Source organism: Rhinopithecus bieti, unplaced genomic scaffold (assembly GCF_001698545.2).
Source record: "Rhinopithecus bieti isolate Rb0 unplaced genomic scaffold, ASM169854v2 scaffold_28517, whole genome shotgun sequence".
NCBI lineage: Eukaryota > Metazoa > Chordata > Mammalia > Primates > Cercopithecidae > Rhinopithecus > Rhinopithecus bieti.
In genome coordinates, this window is record NW_016813121.1 from 1,307,929 (window position 1) to 1,333,185 (window position 25,257).

At 36.3% G+C, this 25,257-nt stretch overlaps 1 protein-coding gene across 2 annotated transcripts in view; it reads right to left on the minus strand.

The window, feature by feature from the left end:
* Positions 1-25,257, minus strand: part of PTCHD4 (patched domain containing 4) — a 202,928-nt gene that overhangs the window by 168,736 nt on the left and 8,935 nt on the right. The gene's annotated exons all lie outside the window — the stretch shown is intronic.

A 25,257-nucleotide genomic window follows, 5' to 3' on the forward strand; every position in this document is an offset into this window, starting at 1 on the left:
GAACTTGGTAGAACTGTCTGTTTTCTGAATTATGATTCAGAAATTATGAATCAGAAATTATATTAAAAAATTATGAATCAGAAACAGGGGACAGGGTTTACCAATATCTGTTTTAATAAACTTTCAGTTGAGTCTGTTCTGACAAAGATTCTCTCCTTGAAGAAACGCTACTCAAGCTCTTCTGAGATCTTTTTTAACCAAGCCTCGGCTTTTGGATTTCCATGTTCATGTTTGCATTGTCCAATTTTAGCAAGAATCCTCCTAGGTCAATTTAGACAGATTCCTTTATCCTTAGTATCTGATCACTTTCAATATCTGATAAGGTTCCTCATCCTGCAGTATACTCTAGCTGATATCTAATAACCCTGGCCTGCCTTCAGCAGGAATTCTGTCGGTTCAATTTAGCCAGAATCTCCCTTGCCACTGATGTTTCCTCTTAGTAATTTTCTTTCTTTTTTTTTTTTTTTTTTTTTTTTTTTTTGAGACGGGGTCTCGCTCTGTTGCTCAGGCTGGAGTGCAGTGGCGCGATCTCGGCTCACTGCAAGCTCTGTCTCTCAAGTTCACGCCCTTCTCCTGCCTCAGCCTTCGGAGTAGCTGGGACTACAGGTGCCCGCCACCATGCCTGGCTAATTTTTTGTATTTTTAGTAGAGACAGTGTTTCACCGTGTTAGCCGGGATGGTCTCCATCTCCTGACCTCGCGATCTGCCCGCCTCGGTCTCCCAAAGTGCTGGGATTACAGGCGTGAGCCACCGCGCCCGGCCTCCTCTTAGTAGTTTTCTAAACATAAATGCCCATCCTGCTCCTCATCTATAAATCCCCATTTCCCACTTTCATTGGTTGTATGCAGAGTTGAGCCTTATCTCTCTCCCCCACTGAAAAATCCCATTGCAGTGCTCCCTGTACCTACTAAGATCATCTCCTGAATAAAGCTTGCCTTGTGTTTTTTAACGGTGTCATTTAATAACTTTTTTTTTTTTAACAGACACAACCTCAAGCTTGAGAATCACCTTTCTAGAACTTCCTCCAGTGCTTGCAATGTCATCTCAGTGGTATTAGGTCAAATTTCACACCAGGAAAATGGCAAAAAGTTTGATTTTTTTTTCTCATTTTTGAGAAATTAAGTATGTGTGTCTAAGCAGAGAGATACTTAACAGAAGAGTTTCAAGAGAAATACAATTTGCGAAGAGAAAGAGGTGATGCTAACAAGCCAGACTAAGGTCATGCAAAGGCAGGACAAAAGGTAAAAGTGCTAAGGTGAGGAAGCAGAAAATTACAGTAGTGCCCCTCATCCACAGTTTCACATTGTGCAGTTTCAGTTTCCTGTGGTCAACTATGGTTTGAAAGTAAAATAATGGAACATTCCAGAAAGAACTAATTCATAAGTTTTACGTTGCACAGCCTCCTGAGTAGTGTGATGAAATCTCATGCTGTCCTACACCATAAAATCCCAGATGTGAATCCTCCCTTTGTCCAGAGAAACCACACTGTAGATACTTTCTACCCATTAGTCATTTAGTAGCTGCCACAGTTATAAGAAATTCTGTATTAGTACCACAGTGCTTGTGTTCAAGGAACTGTTACTTAATCATATCTCAAAACACAAGAGTAGGGATGCTGGCAACTCCAATATGCCAAAAGGAACCCACGAAGTGCTTTCTTAAAGAGAATAGGTGAAAGTTCTTAACTTAATAAGAAAAGAAGAAAGTCATATGCTGAGGTCTCTAAGATCTACAGTTAAGAACCAATTTTCTATCCATGAAATTGTAAGAAAGGAAGAAAATTAGGTTAATTTTGCTGTGGCACCTCACACTCTAAGTTACTGCCACTGTGCATGATAAGGGATTAGTTAAGATGGAGAAGTCATTAAATTTGTGAGTGGAAGACATGAACAGAAAATGCATTCTATTGATGGCAACTTGTTGTTCTTCAGCAAGGGATCCCCTGAAGATGAATGACACCAAGCCATTCACTGCAAGTAAAGTATGGTTATGCAGACTTAGGAATATAGAAGGTCAGTAGTAGCCTAAGGCTCTGTCACAATAACTGTGCAATTCACTTCACTTCATCTCATCATGTAGGCATTGTATTATCTCACATCATCACAAGAAAAAGAATGAGTATAGTATAAGATATTTTGAGAGAGAGAGAGAGAGCATATTAACAAAGCTTTTACTACAGTATATTGTTATCATTGTTGTGTTTTAGTATTAGTTATTGTCAATGTATTATTGTGCCTCATATATAAATTAAACTTTATCATATGTATGTATGTGTAGGGAAAAACAGTATATACAGGGTTTGGTACTGTCTGACGTTTCATGCATCCACTGGAATCTTGGAATGCATCCCTTGTGGATAAGCGGGAAGTACTGTACTTAAAGACGACATGCTACACTGAAGACGTGTAGAGGCACATAAACTCTAGAAGCCAAGGTTCTGTTTTATTAGAAAGGAAGTATGCACAGATTTGTGTCTTTTCTTCTTTTTTAAATCTCATTTTGATCAAGCTTAGGCTTAGTCAGACATGCACTGTGAACTTTAGAAAGGAAGACTTCAAAAGTTGAAAAGAAGTTGACAGAATTTATGACATGTAACTCATCACAGAAAAAGAAAGATCACAGATTTGAAAAGTCTCAAAAACATCACTCAGGCTATGCAAACAGAAGTAATTCCATCGAGGGCAGAAAAGGGGAAGAGCTTATAGAAAATTAGGTGGCACAGAGGATTCTCCAATGAGCTTAACTTTTAAAAGGAAAGGTCAAAATAATAAAAAGAATAAGATAATTTAAAAGACCTTCACAAATCCATAAAAATAGTGTTCAGAAGGCTAACTTTAAAATGAGCCACCAAATGCTAAAAGAAAAAATAAAGTTCCTTTTATTTGTTATTGTTGAGGTTTGATTTATCTTTGTTCAGATTAAAAAAAAAATCAGACAAGAAATAAGCCCACTGTTTTGGCCTAGTAATGTCACTCTTGGTGGCTGACCAAAAAGAAAAAATAAAGATTAAAACTAGTACTTAGTTTCTGTTTCCTCTTTCAGTGAAAATGAAGGGGTAGCTTAGGAAAAAATGAATTGAAGCTGAGTAAGGAATAGAAGATGATGAAAATATTGTTGAATAATGCTTTTAAATTATCTATGTTTCCTGACCTGGGTTAATTACCACCCACTCTTCTAAGAGAATGTGAGGAGACTGAGCTGCCTGCAGTGATGATGCAGCCACAGAAAACAGAGGAGTACCAGAACCCTGGGGATGGATAAATGTAATTTGGGTTATAAGGAAAGGAAGAAAGTGAATCTCTAGAGGCTGCGTGTGGCAGCTCACGCCTGTAATCCCAGCATTTTGGGAGGCTGAGGTGGGCAGATCACTTGAGGTCAGAAGTTTGAAACCAGACTGGCAAGCATGATGAAACCCCATCTCTACAAAAAAAAAAAAAAAAAAAAAAAATAGCTGGGTATGGTGGTGCCTACTGCAATCCCAGCTACTTGGGAGGCTGCGACACAAGAATCGCTTGAACTCGGGAGACGAAGGTTGCAGTGAGCCAAGATCACGGCACTGCATTTGAGCCAAGATTACGGCACTGCATTCCAACCTGGGCGACAGAGCAAGACTCTGTCCAAAAAAAAAAAAAAAAAAAAAAAAAAAAAGTTAATTTCTCACCTGGGTTTATAAAGATTGATGTTGATGTAAGGCATGATATTTCAAAGAGTGGTGAGTAAGAAATTAACACAAGAAACTGGGATAATGAAAAGATGGTGTGAGCTCTGGTTTCTATTTTCCTTTGTTTTCAAATAGAGCCACGGGTTGATTTATCAAAGAATTATAGAGAACCCAGTGCACCTGGACTTCGTCAAGACAACATCTGAAAAGGTTTGTGATTGACAATGATAAGATTCTTACTTATTCTGTAGGTGAGAATATAAATTGGCAGAACCACTTTGAGAAACCTTTGGAATTATCAAATTAAAGGTAAAGATGCAGAGACTCCATGATTCTGGGATTACTCTCTTAGCTGGGGAGCCTGGACAAATTTTTGCACACGTGCACTAGGAGACAGGCACAAACATTTTTATAGCAGTATTATCTACAATGGCCCCAAAGAGCAGACAATGCAAATGCCCATAAACTTTAGAATAGATAAATTGTGAAATTACCCCTCAATGAAATGCTATAACATAAAAGGAAAGGAACAAATAAGGCTGAGCAAATCAATATGGATAAATCGCACAAATAGAAGGCTGAGTCCAATCAGCGAGGAACGCATACTATAGAATTCCATTTATATATTGTTCAAAAATGGGAAAAACAGGGTCATCTTATTTAGGATTCAGTGCTTACATGGAGAAACTATAAAGGAAAATAAGGGAAAGAGAAGGTCACTAAAGTCATACTTCCTTGGTTATTACCACTGGAGAGGAGGTGAAAGTATGTTTCTGGGGACAGATGCCAGAGAGATGCTGAGCTACTGGCAGTGATTTATGTTTTAACCCTGGTGGTGTTTACATGGGTGTTTGCTTCATAATTATCCTTTAAACTATACCTATTTCTTTTATGTATTCTCCTGTATGTATGATATATTACACAATTAAAATGCTAGAGGAAATGTCTCATGTTATTACTGTGGAAAAGGTAAAGAAAAATACATTGAGTGATGATATTCAATTAGATGAATTTGAAATGTGTAATAATATGTGGACTTATGTACTTAGATTAGGCTTGAGTTTTTCAGAGGCATATTGAAGGTCTCTGTCCCCAACCTTGTTCATTGCTTCCATGAACAATTTTTATCAAGGACTCAGATGAATATGTGATATTTACATATCATATTTGAAGCTTATATAAAAATTGGATGAGTATAGTCCTGGCCAGTTCTTCTCAGACTTTCGTGTACAGAAGAAAAACCTGGGAGCCTTGTGGAAATGCAGATTCTGATTCAGTAAGTCTGAGACGGGGCCCAAGACTCTGCATTTCAAAAAACTCAAGGTTATGCTGATGCTGCCAATTAGTGGATGTCACTTTGAACAGCAAGAGAATGGGCAACTTTTAAGGTCATTCCCAATCCTAAAACTTTATGACACTATGATTCTAGTTCTTAATTTAGGTACATGCAAGAGTTAATCTCATACTACTAAGGCCATGCCACACTGGGTAATAAGGTTGGTCTATCAATCCAAGAAGGCCGATTTTCCTCTTATTACATATTCTTGTTACAGCTTTATTGATATTCTTCCATCTTTATTTATAGTGACTTTTTTCTTCTATTGTGAAATGCAATAATGAATCCCTGGCAAGCATTCATCCTAGGTTTTTCCTTATAACAAGTGGAGCCACAGGAAGTATAGTCACCATGATCCAGAGGCAATTTCCTCCCTCTCTCAGTGACACACCTACTATAAGTCAGTTTTTGCCTCAGAGGAGTCAGAAAGAAAGGAAAAAAAAAAAAAGTCTAATGCATCCTATTTTCTAGCTCCCACAATGAAGGTTTAAAATGATCAGTTGTAAATTTGGGGACCAAAAGGATGGTTCCATATTATAAACAAGGAGATTTTATGAACAACTTTAGAGCATGGTAGAGGTATTAAGAAACAGAAAAAGTAAAAACTATATATTAAGTGTCAACTATATGCCAGATGGTGCTTTCCTATGTTTTAATGCCTCAACAATTCTGTGAAATGGATACTATTAGTATTCACATTTTACAGAGAGAAGTCAAGAGGTTGTTTAAGGCAACGTATCTCTTAATGGATGGAGTTAAGACTACAAGTCAACTAGAAGATTGGTCTAACGTCCAAGACTAATCTTCTTACTGACCCAACGCACTGCCACAGTACAGCACCTACAAAGAGGTAAAATCTCATTTTGGTGAAGCATGGATTTGAAGTACCAAGTATTTTATCGTATTCAGAGATGTCTTCAAAATTGCATCATTGACATATACATAATATATATAAATCCATGGTGATGATTATGGCAGTTGCATTTTGAATATCATGTTTTAACTAAAATCTAAATATTCATTAGGTATAATATTCACTGGTTTCTTTGGATTACAGTGAGATGAGCTTTGTTTCCTAAAGAAACTTAGCAGTGACAAGTGCAGTTGAGTGAGCAAACTGGCTCAGACCACAGAATTGAGAGAAAGCAGGCCTCCACCCAGGTGAGAATGTAACTAGACTCTCAATTTTCACAAAGAAACATCAGGCCTGCTACTACCTCTTATAGTTTCTGACCATGTTCACCTTCCCTTACTTAGTAATATAGGACATCAGCTCTTTAGTTCCCTATCAAATAACCCAACTTCAAACACTCTGAAATCCAACTCTAACCAAATGTTTATCTAAATAAAGTAAACTTGGTAAAGACTACCTAAGGAACATGTTGTCCGTTGACTCTGTAGACTATGTTAAAATCTCTCCTCAGTACCAGTTTGAACATGAGAGGTCTACACATCTAACTATATCATTTAGCCCTCTCACAGAACTTCTATCTTTAAAGTGTTTTAATGCTGCACTCTCAATTTTTATCATAGGTTACTGATCACCACAGTTACATGTAAATTTCCTCTGTGCTTGCTAATGGTGTCATTGAGATTATTGTCCAGTATGTCAACTCTTCAAGATTCAGCAATAAGACAAACTAGTAGCCCCCTTATTTCCTGTTGAGAGGGTCACGCATTTTTTTTAAATTTGATCTCTTAACATCCAGAAAACTGATCTGAATTTGAAGTTTAACCATAATTGCTAGAATACATGTAGTCACATCTTTATTTTCTTTTTTACTCTCATTTTCTTATCTTTTAAAAGGCTATCTGCAATTATTTGTAAATGTTTATATAACTAGTAAAAAAATTAAAAGTGGACTGCTGGAAGAAAGAGCTGCTCGTTGCAAAATTTCTTTGCTGACTGCTATAGTTTAAGACATGCACAGAAACATATTGACAAATTAATTAGAATCTTGGCGCTCAAGGTCATAACTGCAAAAAACAAACAGATTAGCCTCCTCTCTTTTAAAGTTCACAAGCTGAACGCTGGGAGATATTACAAAAGGCCAGTGATACACTGTTAGAGACAAATGCTTCGTTCTCTTCACATTGATTAACTCCAAGAAAAGAGAAAGATTATGCGCCATTCCTCACCCTTTCTTTAATCCTTTTGCTTCCTGTCACTACCCATGTTGAGCAATTTTTAATCAAATTCCAAGCCCCAAAACAGGTGATTTCTACATAGCTTTCTATCAGGCAGTGTGCAGACAGGCAAACACCATAAGCAGTCAAAAGATGTATGTTTAAGCCTATTCTTTCTCAGCTTTGTGTCCTTGGAGAAATCACTTTCTTCCAGAAATATTAGTTATTTAATCTTCAAAATGAGGATATAAAGGCAAATGCAATACAACACAATATAATACAGTGCACCTCCATGCGAAATGCAATGGATACATAAGCTTCAATTTATGTCTGGTGAAAATGTCCCCTGCTCCCAATAAAATACGTCTTTCACAGAGGCCGAAAGGTGTGATAGAAATATCAGTTCAGCATTCTGAACAGAGAAACGGACCAGAATGCCCTTTCCAAGCAAGACACTGACCCAGTTTTGTTATTCAAGATGCTGTTTGCTTGACCGATCCTTTGGTCAACTTTCCCAAGCCACTGCATTGCAGTTTTCTTCTTATTTTTCTACCCTGCAGTTCTTTCTATTCTGCAGTTTCTAGGTCTTGCTTTAGTCAAAACACTAGGCAGACATCTGATATTGAAAACTGATCCCTAAATATTACATCTATCAATAAAGTGATTAATCAGAAACTACTGCCAACAAAATCCAGCACCTCAGACAGTTACCTGACTTCTCTCGTTGGCTTAATTTTTCCCTAGGAATAGTAGCCAAAAAGAAAGAGCCAAATCAAGGTCTGCTCAGATTTCTGGTGAATCTTTGTGGTCTTGGGTCTAGTCCCCAGCTAATGTATCAAAAATAATCTGTTGGATTTCCACTCTGTACAGAACAGAGAGACAGTATCAGTGACTGTTGATAATATGGGGGAACAAATATTAGAGCTGGGAGAAATGAGAGAAATACAGTGCATTTGAAAAAGGCTCAAACACAGACACAAACCCATGTATTAAAGGTATTCACTTCTAGAAGGTATGAACATACCTTTAATATGGAGAAATACACAAAAGTATTTCAATAAATTTCCACGTTGATTCTAAGACTTCCCCGAATGGTTTTTCAACAAATCAGACCTTCTTCTCCAAACTGTGCTCTTTGGTATTTATAATATTAGTAATATCCAGATGTCCATCTGAGACATACACCTCATAGAATTACTAGAGAAGTATTATTCACTCCCTATAAAATACCTAATTATTTTTATGCTGAGAGGCAGTGTTTTTAGACTTTCAAAATCAAGACTGTAATTTAGGATGTTAAGATTCTGTTATCTCACTATTTTTTATCATAGTCTCAAAGTTTCACCTTAAGTACATTTGCCCTTTCTGCAAATGTCTTTATTTTTAGTTTAGGTCATTTGCTATAATGCATTTTCTTTGTAACAGGGAAGCGTGGATACAGTCTCAAACCCAAAAATGTTATCACTCCTTACATTCAAATGCCTGTGCTTGCTGTTCTGACTATGTACAATGTCTCTAAGAAATGCCACCAAAAATAGGTGCCAAGCTCATTGCAATATTCAAAAATTAAAAGCATGCTTCCAGATGCCAAGTATCTATAAAAGTGAGGCTGTCTGCCTCGTGGAGGGGATAAAGCTTATCAGATGCACTGTAAAAGTTATACAGAATTCTAGCAGATCTTAAGACAAGATACTACTTAACCTGGAGGCAGAAGCAGAGAGTTTTCAGGTTTAGACCCTGGATCCAAAATCTAAAGTAAAATTCCCTGCAGTATACGAGAATTAGAACGTAAAAACTATGGAGGTTTGAAGGGAAGAATAGGAGAAAGGAATAAAAATGGGAACCTTGTTTTCCCAATTAAGCCTCAGTACAGGACCCAGTGAAATTCTTATTTTATAAGTTATTTCCCGAGACTGATGGGGGGTGTTGAAAACTGCTGTTTTGTGTATTTTCATTAATATTTTAATGTTTGTACTTGCATCCTAAGGCAGTTTCATGAGCTGGGTGATTTTTTTTCTATGAAAGAATCTGACATTTTCTACTCCCTCCTGTCAGAAAGTTTTGACACACCATGAGAGTATTCTGCTGTTATCTGTTACTACATTCTCTTCATCCAGTCTTTTAGTGTCCACAAATTACTCCCAAATTGAATGCAAGTATGTAATAGAAATGTGTAATATATTTGTCTATTTTTTCTTTGTAGATTTGAGTCTTCCAGTCAAAGTGCATTTGTAGATGCAACATTTTGAAGACAGAAAGAAAACAAATTTACAATCCAACTTGGAACTGCGAGTATCTGTTGTTCAGTAGAAGAAAAACATTATCTATCATTTTGAAAAAATGATTGAGTGACACTGTGCTTTTTAATATAAAGCAGGGGTTGGCAATGTACAGCCCACCAAACAAACCTGGCCCTTGCCAGTTTTTTCTTTTAAATAAAATCTTAATGGCGCACAGCCATGCTCATTTGTCTATGCAGTTTACTGACACTTGGCCTAGAGCATGAAAAACAGGTATTGGTATGCTCCAATTTTATTCATTGCCACTTTTTATCATGCTAAGACTCCTCTTATTGAAATGAGTAAGATAGGAATTTTGAGGTTTAAATGTCCAAATATTTTTGGCATGGATTCCAAATGATGAAGTCCTCAAAATCCTGTCAAACAGCATTCATACCATTGGGCTTCAATGGAATAGCACCGTAAGATTTAGAGGTTGCAATTCTAGACAGAATTTGCAAACCGAATTTATATCTTAGTGTTTCCACATCAAACCTTTGAAAGATTATGCAATCCCACACATTACAGAATATGCCCCATTTCTTATAGAAATACAACTGTCACCTATGTCTCCAGACCTTTTATGACAGCCTTTCCATCTCTGCCACAATGGTTTATTATAAGTTGTCAACTCTGCATATCATCCTTATACCAATCACGGGAGGAGAGGAAGATCCTCAAGATTTTACCCCTCTGGCTCCAGTCAGCCCTGCATCTAAATTATCCAGGAGAGACAACTGCATGCTGTACTTCTAAAAATATGTTTTGTGGAATTATTAATTTTTACTAACAACCTTTAGAATCAGAAAATTTTTCTTTGGCCTAATCCTTTACTGTGGTTTGATTCCATTCCCTTCTCTAACAGCAGAGGTGAGAAATACAGTAATTCCTTGATCACATTTAGAAGTGTTTGAGTAGTAAGATTTCTAAAGTCTCAGGTTTTGATTATTCTAGCAATGCCTCTACCCACAAAAGATGGCTCATTTTCATTCTTCTTTTTCTTAAGGTGACAAGAGATATCTAGCACTCCCATTTTAGAGACCTCTGTGGTTTTGTTGAATTTATTTTTATTTATTGTTCTTCCCTTCAGAGCATAAGAGCTAATATTTACTCATTTCTTATTTTGTTGTAGACACTGAAAAGCGTGTCTCATTTCAGTCCTTCCAGCGATGTATAGGATATTTCCTATAATTATCCCCATTTTAAAATAAGAAAGCAAAGGCTTGGAGATAACATCATTTATTCAATATCACACAGCTATAAAGTAACAAGGCCAGGATGCAATCCCAAGTTGGTCTGATTCCAGTATATACTATATATATATATATATTTTTTTTTTTCCCACTCAGCTCTGCGCTTTGAGGACAGAGATTGAGTTTTAACGTCTTCATTCCCTCAGGGTCCAGCATAGGTTCAAGTATATGGGGCGACTCTCACTGAAATGTTTGTTGAATAAATGAATGGCTAAACAAAATTTTAACAAGGTGTATTTAAAATCCATATCAAGAATATTAGCTATATCCTTAGCACTTGCCATGTCTTGGTATAGCTGTGACTGTGCCAGCTTGTTTACTTAACAATTCGTTGGAACTAGACATTCAGACATCCAGTGAAAATGGAAAATGGGAGAGTAAATACCAGGGGACAAATGAATGTAAGTTACTTAGGAGAATAAATCACAAAATAATCCTAAAACTTGCTATGTCTGAATGAGTTTACTTTAGCTAATTTTTAAATGCCATTACTTCATGGTTAAGATCTTTTCATTGTATATTGTTGGGCTACTGATTCCCAGACATTTGACCACATTTAAGTCTTCTTACATCACTCATTCCTATTGGAGCTGCTCCTTTATAGAAACAAAATAACAGAAGATGGAAGTAGCTTTTGGGGGAAGCACTGTTCCCGCGAAGCTTTTTGAGTGAATTCTCCCAGTCTTCTCTGAATAGGATTCTGACAGAATTAGAGACTACATGGTGCTGTAGTCTCAGCACCATGATTTCAGTTTAAATTGAATGAATATATATTCAATTAATAGGATGGATTGATTATTTTCTACCTTTCCATGTTAGTTATACAAGACTGCTTGAACTGTATTATCTATATTACTTCCAAGGACACTTATTTTAAACTTCTTCAGCAATTTTAATTTTTATTCTATACACTTCTAAACTTACTAATATTATTTTGGAACAGCTTTCTCAATTGTTCTGACTTTTAAGAGGTCCTGCAACTTGTTTAATAATACATATCTTGTCATGCAGTATAACATCTGATTTATGATACAACTTGTAGACTTTCCAATGAAAGAAAATACACATAAAATAAAATTTCCCAAGGAAGAAATATTTGAAACATATTAAAATGGAGGCTTGTTTGAATTAAGTGTTCCTCTTTGGGGCATATTAAAGCAATCTGTGTTATTAAGAAGCTATATTAGCTCAGGTTATATTCCTAACTTCTAAATGTTTTCTGAAGAAAACATCACGAAGGAAAAAATAGTGTGGATGCTCATAACACCTCCCCTGGCCCCACTGTCATAAACTGAATATTACTTGCAATGTCTTGGATTCACTATGAGAGCCTGAATATTGGGTTGCCTGGCCCATGGGTCCAATCACCAGAATGTTTTTTTTTTTCCCCTTTGTTCTTAGGAGATGAGAATAAAGTTTAATAAATGAACCCAAACTGAGATTTTATTTGGTAGAACTCTCTCCCTTCCCTTCTCTTGTTCTAACAACTATAGTGTTTTTTTCAAGAGAATATAGCTGTTACAAACCAGTCCTGGCCAGCTTCTAGTTAGGAAATTCAATTTTTATCTATTTATATACCCCAAGAAAATCCCCCTCTAATTATCACTTAGAAACTTGCATTGCTTTGATAACCACAATGGTTGCATGTAGACTTCTATTATTACCTTTTACTTTTCTCTGCATTTACTCTCAGTGGACCTAAATGCAAAACTACATAATTGGACCAATGAAAAAATGTGTTTGATTGTTTATGTCACATGGAGTCAACCAGTTAAGCAGCATATATCAAAACATAATGATTTTTGAGATCACTCAGCATTGTAAATTCTCATGAGAACCCCATAATCAATGCAACTTGGTTGAACTGAGCTGCTATGGATTGTTTATCTCTCCCCAAAATTAGTATATTGGGATCCTAATCCCCAGTGCGATGATATCTGAAGGTGGGGCCTTTAGGAGGTGACTAGGTCATCTGGGTGGAGTCCTCACGAATGTGACTAGTGTTTTTATTAAAGAGCCCTGGAAGGCTCCCTTGCCCCTTCTATCATGCAAGGACACAGAGAGAAAAGAGCAGTCTATGCACTAGGGAGTGGGGCCCACACCAGACCATGAATCTGATAGTGCCTTGGTCTTGATTTTTCAAACTCCACAACTGTGCGAAATAAATCTTTGTTGTCTAAGTCATTCTGTCTAGAGCATTTTTGTTATAGCAGCCTGATGTGACTAAGATAAGAGCATACAAATGTAATAGTATACATATGAATTCTGTCTTATATGAAAATGGATATTGTGTCTTTAAGATATAAAATAAGCATTCTAGTAAAAAAAATTATCTCTTTCTTGTAACAGAAATAGAAGTTCTAAGATTACTAGTTATCTGAAAAAGGGGTAATAAGCTACTGTGAGACACTGTTGAAGAAGCTGAGCATTTTGGAGAATTTAATGTGGTTTCCAGGGTTATATGAAAATGCTAGATGCACTTAAAGCAGGTACTAGGATAATTTGGCTTAAAATAGATTATGCAATAAATAGCCAAATGTGAGAATTGAAACTTTAATGGGAAATATTTATCATCAAGCAGTCACTCAAATGTCATCTATTTTTTACTAACTGCAATTGAGCAGGTAGTTCCCCATTTTCCATGATTATCTTCTAATCTCTGGGTAAAATATTTTTTAGAAAGGTCAAAATACTTCACTTGAAAAATGAACTGTCTGCTGAGAGATACAGGTCTGACAATATACAAAATACCTATAACAGGTTGATTCTGTTTAACTGAATTTCACAAAACTCTCTCAGGGCAACCTATCTTCCCTATGTTGCCAAAATGGGGAAAAGTCAAGTTAGCAAATAACATTTTTTCTACAGCTTCCCCTAAGGCTGTGGAGAATGGCCTCTGTGATTTAGTAGGCCTTTTCCCTCCTTCGTGCCAGTGACTAGGTTTTGCAATATTACTGAGGATTTAGCATCTCAGCTCGCTGTTTCTGACTCTCCAAAATGAGGAAGATGAATTATTTAACATCCAGGAAGCACCAGCTGTGTTCTCTCCTAAATGCTGAGCTTCCCAGACCAACAGGATTTACAATTGAAATAGGTTTCTAATCTAAATAGGACTACAATGTTCACAAATGAACAAGCTTGGAGAGTTTTTCCTCAGTGGAGAATATATTTTAGTGAGCGTTTCTTAGTGACTTTCACTGGGCATCCCAGAAATTCTCCAGAGAGTAGAATCTGGCTTCCTGCCAAGTGGCCTGTGTACTTTTGACATGGAAGGCACACATTCTGAGACCACTGAAGAAGGTGGTTGACAACATTCACTATGAGGAAATAGGTGAGGTACAAAGATGATTTTCTTAATGGCTCGTGGGCAGAGAAATCTGTGAGAACTATTTCACTCAATGTTCACAGATCCAGAGCAATGGTTCTCAACAGGAGGCAATTTTGTGCCTCAGGGGACATTTGGCAATGTTTGAAGACTTTATTTTTGTTTTTCACGACTTGGGGGAGGAGGAGGATGCTACTAGTATCTAGAGAGTAGAGGCCAGGAGTGCTACTAAACATCCCACAATGCACAGGACAATCTCACAACAAAGAATCATCTGGCCCCAAATAGTGCCAAGATCAAGAAACCCTGACCTAGAGAACTTAGACATGTTTCAAGTTCTCTGAAATATTGAAATACTTGAGGGTCCTACATTGGGCTGTTCCAAGATGGCCTTCTGTGTCTTTAATTAGCCTACCTTGCCTAGCTCTCAAAAGTAAAATAATGCACTCATGTGTTTAATGAGGATAAAATTGTTGATTTACCACCCAAGTGGGCATGCTCTAAAGACTGGCTCTTCTTTTGTGCAAAGTGTTCTTGCATTTCTCCACCTGATTCCCACCTCTGTTTTTGGAATGAGCTCAAATCTCATTTCATCCTAAAAGCCTTGGGGAAAGATAAAGGTGATCCATTGTTCCTCTAAACTCCTATCCATAGCAAGTAGTGCTTGCATCCCTCATTAGGCATTTACTGCCTTGTAGACTGTCTGTATATATGTGACATGTCAACTACATCGTAAATTCTTTGCTGGTTGAGGTACTATTTCATACTGCTTTGGTAACACACAATCTATTACTATCAGTAAGGACTCCGTAAATGTTTATTCACTTTATTCACCATATCTTCAAATATTTTGGGTACTCTCAGAGTAGTCATTATTAAACAAGATAATTAAAACATTGGTTTTTAGTTTGACAGTTTCCCCCAGTCAAAATTTGTGGCAGAAAGACATCAGTGTAAAACTACATCAAATATGTTTCTGTTTACGTTAGCTTCTATTCTACAAAGCCAAGTTGTATTTTTCGATTTCTAGCCTGTTAATGAAAACTAGGTATCAAAATGACTTATTAAAAAAAGAAGAATTATGTAAGGTCATTCTACATTGTTAATAGAAAAAGTAATAAGAGAATATCATAATAAAGAGAAATAGTTTTATAATAGAGAAGTGTCATGATATTAGTCAGGTTTATTAGAGCTTTAGATGAGTATTCCAAGAAAAGTGGCAGAAATTCGATCAATTAAATGAGGTGCACATAAATTGAACTTAATAAAACTGACTAAATTGCTTCTGGAAAAAATGCTATGGGGAATATTCTTTCATTAGTTCTAAGTAAGAATGAATGTTATGACACAGTAAATCCTTTCCCACTTTTAATCTTGAGTTTCCCATGAAAACGATCAAGAACAACTTTAGATATATTATGGACAATGAAACTAAAGACTGAGGGACCTACATGGCTGGTCAATGCTTTAGGAATGAGTAAGAATGTAGGTGTTGTAGTAAGAATACTGGATCTATCCAATCTGAGTAGACTTTCACAAGTCACTTAACTATCTGTGCCTCAGTTTTCTTACTGTAAAAATGAGAATAATATAGTGCTCTAAGGGCTGTTGGTGACAACCAAATAAATTCATGCACATTATTTGGAACAGGTCCTGTTCCAAATGACATGGAGCACTTGGTCCATTGAGCACACATCACCATTACAGGGTGGAACTGCTCCCATAGATCCATATCAGATGAGACTTGACCTATCCCTGTCTTCAAAAAAATTTAAAGAAAGAGACTTACCAACATGAAGTCTTATTGTGTCTGCATTAAAGTAAACAAAATACAGAGCCAAATAATTACTGAGACAACTAAAACAAAAGTGTTGTCTTAGCACAGTCAGATAACAATATCTAGATTTTCTATTAATGATAATTGAATTAATTGGACAGTTGTGTAATGCTATACTTCACTTTGCTAGTACAAAATAATCCTCAAGAAAAAAAGAGAAAAATGCACATTTTCATTTTATATTTCTTAACACTGAGACTTGGAGTCCTACAGTTTGTAGATGAACATCAATTCTCAGGAACACACATCAAACAACCTTTCAATCAGTAAACTGCAAGATAACATTTGTTGATTATTTTTACCCAACCTGTTCCAGAAAGATTTAACATGACATTTTGTTAAAGGTATAAAATCACTCCCCTTTGTTTAATGGGAATAAAATGCTGATAAATCATCCAAGTAAGCATGAAGTCAGAGATCTTTATTAAATCAGATATTACCCAATACAAAAGTAGGAATTAACTCTTTGCTCTTGGTCCTTATTAAAAATGCTCAACATCTTAGCTATAGTTACTTCATAATTTTACCATCTTAGCTGTGGATGCTTCAGGATTTATAAAAGAAGTCATATATTCTTTTATAAGAATAAGAATATATATATTCTTCACTTTTGCTTGTTAAATAGTCCCATAGTTACCTTAACAGTTCTTACACACTAGGGAAAAAGTACCAAAGGGAAGATAATTTTTGGGGTCATGGAAAGTTCCAATATCCAACAATCTTCTGGCCAGGTCCTGTGGATGAATAATAACCCTCAGGTTTTTTCATCTTGATATTTCTTGGTCCATACCCATAAAATTTTCCTGCTTTGTATTCATTTTTTAAGTCTATAGCATTATTGGGATTTTATGCTGACTTCATAACCTTCAGAGTAACTGATCATAGCAAAATAGTTCCCTGCTTGCAGACAGCAGCTCTCCATTGACCTCAATTTTAATGAATAAATTTTGAAAAAGAAAACATTTATTACCAATTGAAATAAGCAGCTCTGAAAGATTTTCACCAACTGGTAAAGCCCATTTTAAAAAAATTATAGCACTCTTGAGGAGGTTGAATCTGATGTAACAACAATTCTGCATTATTTAGAACTCTAGATCATTTTGGACTAACTTTTAAGATTCAAGTTTCAAGTTACCTGACTGTGTTGCTAACTTCCTATTTACCTGCCTTCTTTCCTGACTAGATGGTACGTTTCTGAAAAGGAAAGCCTGTGACTTATCTCTATAACCCCAGTGCCAGGCACAGTGTCTGAAACAATGTAAGCATTGAATACATCTCTATTGAGAAAAGTATTCATTGAAATAAGACAAATACAGGGAGGAGAAAGTTAAGAAGACACCTGGATATCTTTATAAATAACACATCATATGTGTTTAACACTTAGGAGATGCATCAATTTCTTGAACTTAAAAGTTTAATGTTTCAGGAGCTAAAAACAAAAAGGGTGGGAGGTTGATAATGAGATCTATGTGTGAGAGATTTTTTTGTCAGAGAGGTGAAAGCTAAGAAAATATAATTATCATTTCCAAGGTCACAGGTAAAGGACAGTTCAAGAAAATAAAAGCAATGACTTAGGTTCTTCTTCTTTGCTAGAAGAATAACAAATAGCAATCACTTGTTTTAAATAGATATGAGAAAAAATTTCCTTCTGGAGAGACGTTAAATAGTGAGTAAGTCATCCTTAGTAAGGAAATTTACATACAACAGAGCTTCCTGAAGTGCGTAGATGAGATAACCCTCCACAATTTTTGGAGATGCGTCTTGTAAAATTCTATGCACAAAATATGATGCTTAAGTTAAAATCTTTAGAGATGTGTTAGAAGAGTAAATAGAAGAGGAGTTAATTCCCTATTTTATATGGTATTGCAAAATATAAGGCAGATACGGATTCAACTATGTAAAGTGCTTTTGCCTTTCTATCAAAGATAGAGATTTAATATAAAGGTGATGATGGGGTACCAAATGTTTGGCTCTCCTTTTGTAATGTAAACTTTCCAGTTACCAGTGACCAGTGGTGTATACTATATCACTCATATTGACTGGGAAAACATCCTTTCACCTTATGTATTAAGTGATTCATAATTGCCATTTAAAAATAATAAGAGAGGGAGTAAATGATTTGTGAACCCACTGGTCTGCTAATGGAAAAGCTTTCTACTGACCCAAGAAGGGCACTTGGATGATTACAGTTTCTGTGTAGCTGGAACTACTTTAAATATTCATTGCACTTTAATGAACATACTTTTCCTTTAATTAGATATTATATTAGTACTGTTTGAATATGAGTTGACTTGCCACACTGAACTGGGAAAGCCAGGATGCTTATATGAATGAATTAGAGATCTCACATTTGCTAAAACTAGTAAATACATCTAGAATAAGAGTATAACATTTTGTTCACAGGTGAAGAGACAGAAAACATGCAATTCGGCTGAAGAATGTCAAGTAAGTCTTGTTTAAGCTAAGCCTGATTAAAATTCTTTAATATCATGCTTTTAATATTCAAAATGTGATAGTTAAAAAGTCAAAGAGTATTTCACTTTGTCTTTCATTAATTTGACATATGCTTATCTCTTACTATATGCTTTTCAAAAGTATAGATTAACAACAGATAACATTAATAAATTAGTTGCAAAGTCACAAACACTGACCATCTCAGTATGTGTAGGAATTTAGTTTATCTTGATGGAAATCAGAGCGCTAATAACAATTTAATAAAAATCATAAGTCTATATTAAGTTTTAGCATTTTACTTCATTAAGCTATGAAAATGTATTGCTTTTGACCCTATCATCAACATAACAAATATTTACCATGAGTCTACATATTTACTTTTTAAAATGAATCTCCTTGCATTAATGTGTTAAATGAGTATGCCTTTGAAAGTGTCTAGGGACATATTTTCCCAATAATAAGCAATCCGGGACATCTTAGAAGCATAGCAAATTGATTAAGACACCATATGTCTAGCCAATATTTATAGATTAGGGAAGTACAGGAAAGGATAAAGTTGTTCCGTTTAGCTACAGAGCTCCCTTAGAGGCAACTTACCTGGCAGGAAAATGGTACTGTGGTACCTGGTGTCAGGGCAGATGTTCTCTCCCTTGAGACTCCAAACTTGGCCTGAAGCTGAGTTTCAGGGGAAGCATCATGGGTCCTATTTTATAGTGTTCCCTTATCCTCTCATCCTGTCTGCAAAAGAGCTAGGTAGGATAGGGGGATCTTTCTTCGGTTTCAGGTTCTTCAGTATTTCTCAATTTGGCTATCCACTGGAATCGTTCAAGGATCTTGAAAAATGCCAATGCTCGGGTTCTTTCCCCAGATATTTTGATTCAATTGATCTTAAGAGGGGCCCCAGGCATTACATAATTGGAAAGTTCCTGAAGTGTTTCTTTGAAGAATCATTGAACTATACCAAGTGAAAAGGAGTAAAAATTACTTCGTAATAGGATAAACCACAAGGTATTCTTAGAAGCTTAATCTTGGATGTGGTCCTTAACAAAGCAATTTACAGCGTGTTGGCATTGGCCTATAAATAACTCAGGTCCTCCTAATTTCTATCCAAGGTTTTTCTTGAGACAACTGCTCCCCTGGAACTTGTTGGCCTATATTTATATTTTGCTTTCTTAAGTTTACATGAAAGTTTAAACTTATGAAAGCAACATTCTAAGTCATATAAGAATTATTTTTCCCTACAGCTTCTATTAGCAAGTCAGAAGGTTTTACTTTCTTCCTTATGTCTGTTAAGGATTGTAAATTTCAGTACCAAAACTCTGCCCCAGAAGTATTCTAAAGATAACATAAATGGTTAAGTAAATTATGTCACAACTACTTGATGACCTTTTGTGCAACCAGTAAAATGATTATAAATATGCTTATGATAAAACAATGAAAATAAATAGGATAAAAAATGCACCGTATGATGACAGCTGTGTATTTTATAGTTAAAGTCTGGAAATTTTTTTTAATAGAATTAGTGTGGGAATGGTAAGTGATTTATCACATGGTTTCCTAATCTTCCAGTGATGTTATGATTCTAGTTTATATTAATAAAAACTAGCTATAGTTTGTTTTAAAAACTACCTAGTGTTAAAATTTTTGAAAATCTGTAGGGTGGATACTAACAATACCATTTTTTTGAACCCAGAGAAGCTGAGAGACAAAGATGTTAAGTGTTACATCCAAAGTCATGCAGCAAGTAAATGGAGATATTTGATTCATAGATTTGTCTGTTTCTTATGCATTACTTCATCATTATTTAAACTTTTTTACAGACAGACTCAATCAATAACTGGCTCCCCTATTAATCCGTCAAGAAACAGGATCCACCCAGTAAAAACATTTGTTGTTTTAGTCTAAGTGAGTCAGATTGTCAATGGATGCTTATAAGTTTATGATAAAACAATAAAAATAAATAGGATAAAAAAGACACACACCCTATGATGACGACTGTGTATTTTATAGGTAAAGATTGGAAATAAATTTCCAGTCAATGAATTCACAGGATATTGAACTAAGAGGGAAAGATGGGGAGTGTGAAGTTCTTATCAAGTTAGTTATTAATTACCAACATATTTTCAATCAAGAGGAAAGTGAGTAAGATAACATCAGTTTATAAACCACTTTTAAGAGAAATTAACTCTAAAATATAAATTTGAACATTGCTCTGGAAGAGATACTCTGATATGATGTGATTAGCTAATAAAATAGTCTAAAGACTCACAACCTAGAAAGTATCCAATTCCTTAAAAACAATCCCCAAGGTGAAAATGGTTGAAAGAATGAAATGAAAATAAAAGCCAAGCTGCTAATATCAGTTTTATGTGCTACTCCCTCAGAGAGGTATGCTCTATCTATAAAATGGGGTCATTAAACTAGTTCAAACCCTGAGCTTCTCTCATTCCCCTGAGGCATTTTTGCAGGGTTAGTATCTGTCTCCTGGGGCACTTACTGGCACCCTACTCTCCCTGTCCTCATTCCCTGTTATGCAGGCTCTGCCTCACCTACCCAGATCTTTGCCCTGTAGAGATTGTCCCCTACTTTGAATCGTACAGAAAGACTCAGTTCCTAGGAAGGGAGAAATGACAAGCTAGGCTTTTCCCATGAGGGAAGGGTACTATGCAAGAGCCACATATGGAATATTAGGATGGTATCCAATGTTTCCCACTCTTAGTGGAAAAGTATGGTAAATGTTGAATTAAACAGATTCAGGCAACCAGAATCAGCACTAAATGAGAATTCCCTTCCTAAACAAATACATTTACATTTAGTTCATTTCATCCGTCATTTACTGAAGGCTTTCTTATATGCAAAACTGTTTTTAAATTATGTGGAGAAGGCTATAAACGTAAATGAGATACAATACTTATCTTCAAAGGCTTTGTAAAAGGCTGCTTTCAAAAGCTTCGTAATTTTGGAGGAAAATAAGAAGGGCTCTAAATAACACATATACTTATGAGTGCTGTAGTACAAATGTTAACAGCATGCTTCACTTTTGTTTTCAATGAAATTTTTCATATATAGAAAGGGTAACCTATACTGTCTAGGGGTTCAGGTTTTAGCCTGTTAATATTTTCAGTCTGTAACTTTTCACTAATATGTGCCTGTCACTTATTTTCAGTAATCAAATTTTTCTGATGTATATATAGTTTCTATCTTCTCATAGTTAAATATAAAACAAAAGGCATTTGGATTCAGTGAAATTTAATTGAGTGTAGTTTCTTGGATATATTAAAACAATAAATGTAACTTGGGTTTCTCAAGGCCAGAGTATACAAAAGAGGTCATATTAAGAGTAACCTAAATTTAACTTGCTGGCATCCTTATTGAATATGATGGGAGCTCTGACCCCTGCAAACCTTCACCTATGCATTTCTAGGGGTCCTTAGAATATAGAATATGCTTCAGCAGTATCTACTAGAACTTTCATGGTCTTCCTTTTTAACCTTCTGGCTGATGGTCACTGCTGTGAGTTAGAACTGCAAGTGCTGGTGACCATGTGATGCCAAAGTCTGTGCTGAAGTCTCCAGATGTGATTCTGCAAACTCTCATGGTGCCATATTTGTCAGATCAAATATAGCACACCCAGTTAAATCTGAATTTCAGATAAGTAAAGAATGCAATATTTATTACATACTTATACCAAAAAGTTATTTAAAACAAAATCTGAAATTTAAATTTAACTGAGTGTCCTGTATTTTTACTTGCTATATTTGGCAACCCATCAGGTGCCCAAGCCATGTTATGCTCTCTGCAACCTTTCCTTAGCTGAAGCCACATGGATGCTGTGTACAGGTGGGTAGAAAGTCTCTCCCTCCCTCTTCTGGTGGTCTTTTTTTTTTTTCTGACCCCAAAGCTGTTGCTCATGCCTCATGTATCTCAGGACCATTCATAAAAATGGCTTTCAATATCTTTCTGTAGGCAGGGTTTGGACAAATCATAGGATATCAGACTGACTAGAATGGGTTTTGATTCGATTCCTTTACAGCTTCCTTCAAGGACTTGCCCTGCAGACTTCCTTGCTGGTTATATCCTCCCAGGCAAATTAATTTATGCAGAGAAAGCTAAATGCTCTATTAGTTCATTAGGCATATACACTTATACTTTAGTAGAGATTCACTGTATATTTATAATACAAGTTAGATGGAGACTAAGGGAACTACCTACCTCAAGTACATGAAAATGCTTTCTACTTCTGGAAGTACTTAGAGAAGCTCTATGGAAAAAGTGGCTTTAAGGCCTCAGCTTTTAAGATATATGTATGATTTTGACTGTGCAACAAATTCCAAGCAAAAGGAACAGTATGAATAATGATAAGAAACTAGGAAAGTTCAGGATGTGATTGTTTTTGTTTGTTGCAGCATTTGATGTAATGATAACTGAAACTACAAGGGAATTTGGAGGCTGAGCTAAGGGAAGTTCTCAACGGTCAGGAGTTTGTAGTTTTTCTTCCCGAAATGGGAAGTGCTTGTAAGAGTTGGTTAAGGAGGAGAATAATCAAGAGATTCATATGAACTTGTAAATAGACTAGGTTTAAGCATGATAAATTATAGTGAGAAAAATTAGATTGTCACTTTAAAATAGACAAATGACAATAAAGGCCTCAGGTAGAGACGGTCAAGAATGAAAATGAAAATATGTTTGAAAAAGAGACTTCGGTTCTGAGCATTGGTAATCTGTTTTAAAAGTCACAGTGCGTGGGTCATCCCAAGGTTAATTAAATCTGAATTTCTCTAGATGGGATCCATGAAATCAGTATTTTTAAAGCTCCACTAATGATTTCTATACTCAGCCAAGACTGATCACACTTTAACTGGAATCAGAGTCACCTGCAGGGCTTGTGGTGCGCTACCCCCAGTGTTTCAGCAGATCCTGAATTAGGTCCGAGAATCTGCAATTCTAACAAGTTCCCAGGTGATGTCAATGCTACTGGTCCAAGGACTACACTTTGAGAACTACTGCTGTAGAATGATTATGGTCCAATGATTAATTAGATATTACTGTTTATATGTTTTGACTGAGTGGGGGAAACTTAATCATAGATGACTGAGACACTGAGTCTGAGTTAATAGCAACACAGAGATGCCATTGAAAGAGTTACAGACATGGAAGCAAATAACAGATGCTTGGCCTGAATGATAATATTAAGAGAATGGATTCTGAGAAAAAATATTTTATTAAAAAATATGCCTATGGGAATAGAAAAGAAAGTAAGCCAGTAAACGGTAGAGAACCATCAGAGGAATAGAAGAACCATAACATCACAAAACCAAGAGGGAAGAGAGTGGTCAAGGCTAGCTCTATTGAGAATACTATAAAAATTCAACCTTGAAAATACTTTCGGATGCAGTGCACACTGAGACAAGGGTCCAAGAGATCTTCCTTTGCTACTTTTTACTGTCCTTAGCAAAGAGAGGTCACATTCCGAATGATGACCTGCAGGCAGCTCCAGTTCTTCAGTGCAAAAGGCAGAAGGGTCTATGTTCATCTTATTACACTTACTAAGGAATTAATGAGGACTACCAAAAATAGGAAAGATTTTCAGCTTTGAGGGTTGAAACAAAAATGATTTTTAAATCTAATCATGAATTCAAAAGAAGGTAATTCCATGTCTTCCGGATAAGGGCAGAAGGTCAATGCTCAATAACTTAACGCACTAGCATTTGTTAAGAATGTATAATGAACCAGGTGCTGTTCTAAGCACCTTATAATCTTCCTACTCAAAGTGTGGATCATGTACCAGCACCATCAGTGTCACTCGGGAGCTTGCTTGAAATGCAGACTCTCACCCCACTCCAGACCTACTGAAGAAGAATCTGCATTTTTAATAAGATTCTTAGATGATTATTAGAGTATGAGAAGCACTGCCTAAGGTATTGCTTAGGCAATACCTACTCAGAGTGTGGATCATGTACCAGCACCATCAGTGTCACTCGGGAACTTGCTTGAAATGCAGACTCTCACCCCACTCCAGACCTACTGAAGAAGAACCTGCATTTTTAATAAGATTCTTAGATGATTATTAGAGTATGAGAAGCACTGCCTAAGGTATTATGAGTTGATTTAATAACTCAGTACTGTGAGGTAAGGGCTACTATGAGGGAAGTGTTACAAAGAAGTTAAAAAATGGGCAGGGTGCAGTGGCTCATGCCTGTAATCCCAGCACTTTGGGAGGCCAAAGTGGGCGGATCACAAAGTCAAGAGATAGAGGCCATCCTGGGCAACATGCTGAAACCCCATCTCTACTAAAAATGCAAAAATTAGCTGGGCTTGGTGGTGGGTGCCTGTAGTCTCAGCTACTTGGGAGGCTGAGGCAGGAGAATCGTTTGAACCTGGGAGGCAGAGGTTGCAGTGAGCTGAGATTGAGCCACTGCACTCCAGCCTGGGCGACAGAGTGAGACTGTCTCAAACAAACAAACAAACAAACAAACAAAAAGTACCTGAAGTCATGGAGTTAATGGGGGTAGAGCTGAGATGTAACACAATCTGGATGCACAAATCCTGACCTAAATGATGCTACCTATGCTGACTCTCAAGAAATTCATTACATGACCCTCAGCACTCACCACCATCACTCTTTAACCTATATCCACAGTGTCTTTCCTTCAGTGCTTCTAGGGCACTGCGTCCTCTCCATCATATTGTTTCTTGTCTCTACCCTTAACTCACCCCTGTGTGTTAACTCCCTCTCACCCATCAGGTCTCCCTCCGCTCACAGTCACTTTCTCAAGAAAACTGTTTTTTTACCCCCAAACTTGGTATTTTATTCTCACAGCATCGTGTATTTTTCATCCATGATAATTTGTAATTATGAATTTATCCATGTGATTCTGTGTGTGTATGCTTTCTTTAACAAGACTCAAGCCCCCAGAGGGCAAGGACCGCATCTGTTTTGTTTCTCACTGAATCTCTAGTGGTCAACACATTGCCTGAGACTTAG